The sequence below is a fragment of the Setaria viridis genome, chromosome 8 (genome assembly GCF_005286985.2).
Source record: "Setaria viridis chromosome 8, Setaria_viridis_v4.0, whole genome shotgun sequence".
In the NCBI taxonomy this organism is placed as follows: domain Eukaryota; kingdom Viridiplantae; phylum Streptophyta; class Magnoliopsida; order Poales; family Poaceae; genus Setaria; species Setaria viridis.
The window spans coordinates 33,599,882-33,609,986 of NC_048270.2; the positions used below are offsets into that span (position 1 = coordinate 33,599,882).

At 46.1% G+C, this 10,105-nt stretch overlaps 1 pseudogene; it reads right to left on the reverse strand.

Moving 5' to 3' along the window:
* Positions 1–2,309: 2,309 nt before the first annotated feature.
* LOC140220289 (uncharacterized) lies at positions 2,310–6,462 on the reverse strand (annotated as a pseudogene).
* Between the last annotated feature and the right edge of the window lie 3,643 nt (positions 6,463–10,105).

A 10,105-nucleotide genomic window follows, 5' to 3' on the forward strand; every position in this document is an offset into this window, starting at 1 on the left:
TTCGAGTTGTATTTCTTTTAGGTGGAGTTGTATGGAGTGTATGGAGTGTTACATTGTACCGCCATACAAAATTTCAAGTGCGAATAATTCTTTAAAAAACAAATTAAATGTGATTTTTTTTGCTATAGTGGTATTGCACACGAATTTTGTGATCTTTTGATCTTCGTAGATGGAATCAGATTTGAAATTGAAATTTTGATTGGATTCGGATCATAACCTCATATACCATTCATGAATTTCCAATGTTTCTTTGAACTTCTAAGCAGTGTTTCTACTGAAATTTCACCATCACTAGACATGGTTCGGACAGGTAGAGAGGTCGAATAAACAGACGAAACAAGCAGCCTTGAATTCGTCTTTTCAATTTCCCCCCTCCAGAGATGGTACTATAGGGTCTGAAACTTGGTAGTGTTCTCTGGGGATGCCTGCTCCCGTGGCCATGAAATTTCTAGGTTTTTTGGGCATCTGTTCCGGCGACGAATGGGGATTCTTCCATGTTCCGTCCATGCTGTTTGGTCAGTGATCTGAGCGCAGCCTGATGCTTTGGTGGTTCAACAACTGCTGCTCGCACTCTTGTGAACTCAGGAGAAGTCAAGCCAGCATGCCGGCCGACTTTTGCTCTGCATGCATTTCTCTTCTCCTTGTTCCGGTCATGGTGCAAAATGAACTGCAGAGAAAGCAAGGCACATGTCCAACTGCCAGTGAACTGGCTGCTATCCAGCAGCTCAACCACAACCACGGCCGATATTGCCACATATCTGAATGTGTGCATTTCACGTTGCCGTCTTTCAGTTTCAGAGAGATAGGAACAGATCTGTGGGTTTATACTTCTTTGGCACCCTGCAGAAACAAACCAACGGTCACATGCCGCAATTTAGAGCTAGGAGAAGACGGGGGGCGAAAGAACGAAAAATAGTTGCCTATGAAAAATTCAGAGAACACAGAATAAAGGAGTACAGGCGCACTGCGCATGATTACATGCATCATGGAATCAACAGACATATAACTCACAGGTAGCAAATTCATGTTCATCAGTTCATGTCCCATGAAGCTGTGGATTACAACACTAATCATCTTCTTTGTTCACTTCCAGAAAATTGAAAATCTCAACAAGAACATTCAATACAAGAGATGTCAGTTAGCCTTGGCTGACATGGATCACCGATGTTCCACCCCAAAACATCATCATCAGAGGAAATATAAGAACTTCTCAAGTAAATACTGCCAACAAAATATTCAAGATAACAAGGGTTAAGATCAAACAAGCAAGCTTGCAACATCACCAGCTAGAGACACCACGAAATTCAAAGCTAAGTAGCTAACAGCATAGGTCCATACCACACCACACACTACGAGATACAGTAGCTTTGCCGAGTGCCCAAGTCCCAAAAATACTCGGCAAAGGCTTTGCCGAGTGTAACACTCGGCAAACATCACACGGTATTAATTTTATCAGCAAAGAGCTCTTTGTCGAGTGTTTTTTGTTGGGCACTCGGCAAAGTTTTTGCCGAGTGCTAAATCGACTTGGCAAAAAAAAGTTACAGGGATGGCGAGGAGACGGTGACGGTAGCTTTGCCGAGTGTCATTGTAAAAACACTCGGCGAAGTTCAAAGCTTTGCCGAGTGTCATAGAAAAAACACTCGGCAAACATTTGCGTCCCAGGCCAGAATTTGGCCTTTCTGCCGAGTATCACTGGGGCACTCGGCAAAGGGACCAAATTCTGGCAAGAATGGACAGAATTTTGCCACGTGGCACCTTTGCCAAGTGCTTTTACCCTAGCACTCGGCAAAGTCACTCTATGCCGAGTGTAACACTCGGCAAAGTGCCCAAACTTTTCCTATTTTTATGGTTCGGTCACGTATAACGAACCCCCCTCAAACAAACATCAAAGACATCACACATATTTCATAATAAACATCACAGGCAGTTCATTCACAACCACAAATAGTCACAAGTAATCCACAAATGCAACACAACCACAAATAGTCCTTAGTAATTCACAAATGCAAGACAACTAAAATCTTGCCGAGTGTTCATGAGGCCACGAGCTCCACGCGACCACGCTAGGTTGTGAGGCTCATTCGATCCCACCGATTGATTCTGCACAAAGGAGAAGAGATTGCATGTGTGAGAATAGATTGAACAACACGTACGATTGCATTTGTGCTCTAGTATGATTGCTTAAGTACTAGTTGGTAACAAGCATATAGCATTAATCTGTTTAATTCACATATTTCCATTCTTTGTTTCCAGTTTCTAGTGTTTGGGCTTCTTTGTAAGATTGATTCTGTATAAACTAGAAACGGTGATTATAAGGTTGTCAAGTGACTCATAGGAGTAGCTGTAGGAGGTGGAGGTGGAGGAGGAGGGAATAGGTTCGGTGGCGGAGGATGACCCATCCTCTCAAATACACCCTGCATATACTGGAACATCTGCTCTGCCCTCTGTTCAGCTGCCGCCACCCTCTGCCGATCTGCCTCCATCCTCGCCTCCATCTCCTGCCGATCTGCCTCCATCCTCACCTCTATCTCCTCCCGTTGCTTTCTTTCTCCTTCCACCTGGGTCTACAATATTTCATCCTAATGTTACAATGCAAAGCAAAAGTATGTAAAAATCAACGAATGATGTTACAATGGGCCTACAATATTTCTTCCACCTCGGAAAATGCTAAGGTTCGATTCATCTTTGCCAGCATTGTAACGAGGGGGTGGATTATGCACGCTAGGAAGGTTGTCAGCATAGTTTTTTGTTGTGAAGTTTGACACCTCCTCTAGAATATATGCCACTGCAATGGATGGTTCAATTTTGTATTTATTTTTACATTTAGTTCGAAGAACCTTTTGATATCTCTCAATTGAATAGCATAAATGGCCCTGCACAGGCACCCCCATTCATGCCTCATACAGGAGGTTCAAAATCAAATATTGCATCGGATTGAAGAAGCCGGGTGGAAAGATCTTATCCAACTTACAGAGCAACATAAGCGCCATTCTTTCTATGTCTGCAACCACGGTACGAGATAACTCCTTAGCACAAAGCTGGCGGAAGAAATTGCTCAACTCCAGCAACACTAGCCAGACATGCTCATGGACATAGCCTTGAACCTGTTGGGATACGAGGTAGGCTACACTAGCGCAATTCAAAAATTCTACCGCGTATAACTAGGAAGAACTGCCATATAAGGATCACGGGATTACCACTCGACGCACTACTGGTGCGGAAGATGTAGATATGCGTCGATGCAGTGAAGACGATCACATAGTCGATCAACGTAGTCGTACGTAGTCGATCACGTCCAGCAGCTCCTCAGCAGCTCGTCCACGTGCAGCAAGATCGTCTCCGGTACCGCGGCTCGTCGTCGGCTCGTCGTGGCTCGTCGGCGGCTCGTCCAAGTGCTGCAGGCGCAACACCTCCAAGGTATCCACACGTGCAGAAAGGAAGCGTTGCAAGCCGGACTGCTAGATCCGCGAGTTGCAACAGGCGAGGGCGTGGGAGGCGCGACAGGTGTGTTTCGCCAAAAAGTGTAAACCCTAGGGCGCCCCCACCCCTCTAATTATAGAGGTTCCTGATGAGCCTCTGGATCCGAGGCCCATTAGTACTTCTAAACCTAATCCAACTCGGATCAGATCCGAATTGGGCTTCCAGCCCCTTAAGTGTGTGACCCTATGGGTTCGAATACGTATAGACATGGCCCGAGTACTCCTGCTCGGCCCAATAGTCGGTAGCGGCCTCTAGCAAGACGTGCCAACTCCTATACGCACACGAAGATCATATCAGACGAACCATCACAACATAATATACATGCTATTCCCTTTGCCTCACGATATTTGGTCTAGCTTCAAGCCGACCTCTCTTTCTCGATCCTGTGATTCGGAATCCCTTTGTAGGTTAACTCTTAACCGTACGTAGCATGGCCATGCATTTTGGATCTGATCACTCGAGGGGCCTAGAGATATCCCTCTCAATCAGAGAGGGGCAAATCACATCTTGACTGACCATGTCTCATAGCATGCTTCTTGACAAACCCGAAAGCTACCTTTATAACTACCCTGTTACGGCGTAGCATTTGATAGCCCCTAAGTAGGTCGATCCACATCTAGAACACATGCGACAATCTCAGGTCTAAGGACAAAGCGTATATGTTGTTTAAAGAGAGAACTACTTCTCGTGTTGGGTCAGTCCTAGCACATGTCTCCACATGTGTCCACATTGTTAGTTCAACATCTCCATGTCCATGACTTGTGAAACATAGTCATCAACTAATACATGTGCTAGTCTAATATTCATGTGTGTCCTCACATGAACTCCGACTAGGGACAACTTTAGAATAACCATACAAGTAAAGAGTTTCACATACAATTCACATAATTGCAAATCAATTCAAGTAGCCTTCAATGGATATTCAATGAACACAACATACAAATCATGGACAAATGGAATATCATCATCTCTATGATTGCCTCTAGGGCATACCTCCAACAGAACCATCACCGGAAGTAGCCACTCAAGCCATATATGGTAGTCATGACTCTTGAGCCCGTTGATTTGCATAGTAGCTAAGTTCACTCCTCTCTTTAGATTTGCTGCATACCCATCGGGGAACATTAACATTTTGAACCGTTCTAGTACTTCCCTCCTTTGGGCCCTTGTCAGGACGAAATCGGCCTTAGGCTTTCTCCATGACTTGCCGCCTCTAGGAGGTGCCATGTCTAGCTTTGGTCTATTGCATAACCTTGCTTGATCCACTCTAGCCTTAACATTATTCTTTGTCTTATCACGAATGTCCACGATTGTACCAAAGATTGCCTCGGCGACATTCTTTTTAGTGTTCATTACATCAATGTTATGTGGAAGAAGAAGATCATCAAAATAGGGAGGTTCCACAAGCACGACTTCTGAGTCTAGGCATGTTGCTCACCCTATCCCAGAAAACCATCTCCTTGTGCATTGACCTCGGGATCATCTAACTGAGCACGAACCTCGGCACCAATCATCATTTGTGGTTAGGGTCTCTAACAATGACATCTTTTGTAAAGTTCTTGATGTCTCGTCTGAATGGATGGTCAAGAGGGAGGAATTGTCGATGTTTGTCGAATGAAGAAAACTTGCCACCCTTCGTCAACCATATGAACTTCAGAGATACCTTGCATACTGGGTATGGGAACTTCCCGTGAACACACCAGCCGCAAAATATCCCATACGTCGGCAAGTCATAGAGGGAGTACTGGTACCAAACATGCATTTTGAAGTTTGTCTTTGTAGTTCAGTCGTATGTCCATACCCCTTCCTCCCAAGCACGGACCAAATCATCAATCAGAGGCTCCATGTACACACTCATATTATTGCCCGGGTGTTCAGGAATTATCAACGATAAGAATATGTTCTGTCGTTGAAAGAGGACGCCAGGGGGGGGAGGTTGAGGGGGATAACGAACATGGGCCAACAAATGTATGGGGCAGCCACCATTACCTAAGGATTGAACCCATCTGTTGCCAGCGCAACACGTACATTACGAGCCTCTAGAGCTTTCTCATGATGAATCACATCAAACCTTGTCCATGCTTCACCATCGGATGGATGTACCAGCTTCTAAGGATTGTATCGACGCCCGTATTTGTGCCATATCATCTGTTTCGCGGATTCCTCAGTCATATAAAGTCGTTGGATCCTCAGTATGAATGGAAGGTACCGTAGGATCTTCACGGGGATTGCGAGCTGCCTCTTCTGACCATCACCAGAGTCTACCTCTAGGAACCTAGAGGATTTACACTTCACATAGTACTTTGCTTCCGCGTGTTCTTTCCTAAATAAGATGCATCCCTTCGGACAAGCATGTATCTGCTCATATGGCATCTTAAGTGCACGAAGGAGTTTTTGTGCCTCATACATGCTCTTTGGCAGAATGTGACCATCCGGGAGCATGCTACCAAAAACTATCAACATAACATCGAAGGCATCTCGACTCAAGCTAAATTGGGACTTCACAGCCATTAGGCGTGCAATGGCATCCAGTTGAGAAAGCTTGGTATGCCCGTGAAGGGGTTGCTGTGCCGCAGACAACATTTCGTAATACGCCTTTGCGGTAGCCTCTGGCTCCTCCTTCCTATGTCCTTCATCGAAGTGTGCTTCATGATAGTCATTTAACATGTCTCCTACCTCGGCATCAGCATCATAATCCTTGATGTGTTGTCTCACGACCTCGTCTCTCCCACGATCGGCTTCACCATGGTAGATCCACCGGGTATAGTCTATCGTAAATCCATTCTTGCAAAGATGTTTACCTATGACCACCTTTGTTTGTCGACGCGTGTTTGCACATTTACTACAAGGACACCAAGTCGCACGCGCTCCTTAAGCCCTTGCAAATGCTAGTTCCAAGAAAGCATTAGTCTTCTCAATCCATTCATTGGTCAACGAATCCTGACTAGCTCGGGCCGTGTACATCCACTCATGGTCATCCATCCTCTAACATATCAACAAGTAATATAAAAATCAATTGCATCTACACATTCCTATAATGTATAATAGGTGAAGATAGGTCCTAATCCCACCCGAGAATGTGTAGATAGGGTTAGTTTCCATGCTCTACTCCTATCCAAGATAGAATTTCGGTAGCACCTTCCCACTATTCTCCAAATACAGGTCCTGGCAGGGAGATTGTATATCCAGAGAACAACATGGAGATGATGTCGAAACTCTGTCTCCGATCGGAGTAAACCATGGAAACTAACCCCATCTACACATCCTCGGGCTATCCAAAAAATGTGGACAATTCGAAACATATATGATTATAGATATGTAAAGATCTGCATATTTCTAACCGTATTTCTTTTGAAAGGAAGACGCCTATCTAGGTTACGTGATATACAAACATGATATGGAAAGAGGGGTCTTTTATACCTCACCTTGCTGTCCTGCAAAGTGACGAGTCGAGGATGGTGCAATAGCCTCTCCTAAAAAAAAGGAACATAATAGTGTCAATCGTAAATTTCGGTAGCACCTCCCTGCACGGTGAGGTTTCCAAAACCTGCAACAAATAAAACGGCACAATGGCCGACAACCACATACACACCAAACCAACGGCACGATATCCAACAACCATTGATGAACATCTGGTATGAAGTTGCATATATTTAACAACTCATGCTATATCTCTTGCTCTACCACTAGGCTATAAATAAAATAGAAAATGGGTAATGCCAAACTTCATAGCTAGGATTGAAAGACACTACAAAATAGTACATGGGGTCTCACCTAGTGTAGTGGTACACAATAACAATGCCAAAGGAAATTCATCTCTAAGCTTCTCGTTGCTGTTATGGACATGTTATGGACGGTGTGAAATTCATCTCTAAGCTTCTCTCTGCTGTGTTGTGGTGTGCGTATGTGTGGGTGTGTGTGGGTGAGGGAGGGTGGGGGCCGGTGGATATTAGGCCGATTTGTCGAATGCCCGAGATCTAGCACTCGGCAAAGCCAATTTTGCGGAGTGTCCGATCCGGGACACTCGGCAAATAATTTTTTTTTCCAATTTTCCTCCCTTTCCTTCTTTTTCATAACGTGTTTTACTAAATTTGTTTTTGAAAATACCTTGTAAAATTCACTCAATAATGCATATTTGATTTTTCTACTAATATTATTCCACTATTTCATGCAGTTATAGCTCAAATTCAATTTATATCAATTAAAATTCTATAATTGCAGTTAATAAATTAAAATTATCAAATGGATCCTTCTCAACACTACGATTCTTCTTCGGAGATGCTTCGGTTTGTAAGCATCGTACGTGAAAAATTGTGCGAAACCTTCTTAATTTTTTACCATAGCCTCCACGTACAATATCATGAGATCTTGACAAATCTCTCATGATTTTCAGACTTCATTTGCTTTTTTTAGAATTTAAAAACCATTCAGCCACACGTTCGTGGTCGTGTTTCGTGAACAAGATGTTCAAAATTTCCTTTCATTTCTCGGGTAAGACCTCACACTGGACTCAATAACATGAAAATCATTTTTCTACTCATTTTATTCTATTATTTGAATCACTTGGAGTTCAAATTTGACTTATACCAAAAAATTCCTCTAAATGCAATAAATTAATTAAATATAGCAAACAGTAGAGAAATATACCTTATTTTAACATGAAGTGTGTGTGGAGAGTAAAAAAAGTTTGGAGGGCAGGAGAGGAAAAAAACTTATTGTTTTGCTGAGTGCTAATAATAAACACTCGGCAAACTAAAGTCTTTGCTGAGTGCAAATAAAAAACACTCGGCAAACTCGGCAAACCTTGTCTTTGCCGAGTGTCACTAAACAGACACTCGGCAAACCTTGTCTTTACCGAGTGTCACTAACGGACACTCGGTAAACTTCTAACGGCCAGCGCTGTGGTTGACGGCCGTCGCACGTGGCGGTCACATGGCAGTCTTTTGCCGAGTGTTTATTGTTTGCCGAGTGTGTTGTTTGCCGAGTGTTTTCTTTCCTGCACTTGGCAAACAAGTTTTTTGCCAAGTGCAATTATTTTGCCGAGTGTTTCTCTGCACGCGGCAAAGAGGGTGTTTGCTGAGTGCCAGATAGAATGCACTCGGCAAACAACCAGGTACTTGGCAAAACTACTGTTTCCGGTAGTGATACATGGTATCTTGAGGTTCATCAGCGTTTTACAAACTGAGCACCAGGCAGTCAAACCATAGTCAGCATTATAGACACTAGTAAGCCACCATAGTACAATCCGACAAGTACCTGTACACTTTGCAGCTTCTGTTATATTGAAGACCACTATATTAGGGTAAGATAAGTTCGATCAACGTATTAGCTAGATCAGCAACAGCTTCACTTCAGTTCTGCGGGAAGAGCCATGTCGCACGCTTCCATGACACTGCTGGCAGAGGGGTGGAGACCTTGCCGTCCTTCATGCTGTAGACACTGCAGGAGGCCACATTAGACCGAAGGTGATCCTCATCCTCATTCTCCACGAAGAAGATGGAATCCCCTGGCACCTCGTCATGAGAGACACAAACAGATATGGCCAAGAAAAAACAGCACGTGTCAGCGAAGAAACACGACGCGCCAAGAAATCCGAAGCAGAAACGCTAACGCGTGGCCGGCGCCGAGACGCACAGGCAATGCGTCGAACACCTTGCGTGCGCGAGCCGCGGCGAGGGCAAGAGGCGCAGAGGGAGAGAGGAGCAGCTCGTTGATCCATATGTACGGACCACCAGGAGGTGCCCCCTGGCTGGCAAACTGCAATCCGAGCGCTCTCTGTCACTCGTGAACCTGAATATCGCTGCGATGAGGTGAGGCGAACAAAATATAATTTTGGACGCATTCCGCTCCTCTTCTTCGTCCATTTCCATCCATGCATGGCCTGCCTCGTCAACGGACTGATCACCCACATCCCACATTCGAGCGCGGGTCAGAGCTGGAAGTGTCACAGTCTCGTTGGAGAAAGGATCCCTCAGGAAGCAGTCGTCCTCGCCCGAGAACACCAACCAGTTGCCAGTGCCACAGGCGTTAGTGTACCCCGTGCAGCCAGGGAAGTGGAACGGCGCTTCCTGGGAGGCTGCACACGGTGGCACCTGGGAGCAGGAGCATCGGCATCGGCGGGGGCACGCCCTCCTGCTGCGCGGCCGCGCGCCACTGGGGGGCAGACGGCGGCGAACCGGACGCGGTCGACGTGCACAGGCAGGCGGCCGACGACGAGGCCGGAGAGCTTCACCGGGATGTCCGACCACGACGCCGGCGCCTCCTCCATGGGTGCAGCCAACCTTGCAATACAATCGAGAACACAGCACGCCGTCAGAGAAGAAATCGCAAGCCGGAGGAAAAACGCCAGCACGCGGCCCGCGCGCGCGGGGGCGGACACACCGGCAATGCGTCGAGCACCTTGCGTGCGCGACCCGCGGCGAGGGCAGGAGGAAACGAAGGAGAGTGGGGCCGGTGAGTCCAGGGAAGGAGGAATGGAGGTGGGTTACCGGAAATTGACGGCCCGCGGCGGAGGAATCGCGCTCCCGCTGCTGCTGTTCGGGCGGAGGCGGGGGTGGGGGCGGCCGCCGGCAGAGCTGGGATGGAGAGAGCTGAGCGGGGGTGGAGTAGTCAGTAGTGTGAACGG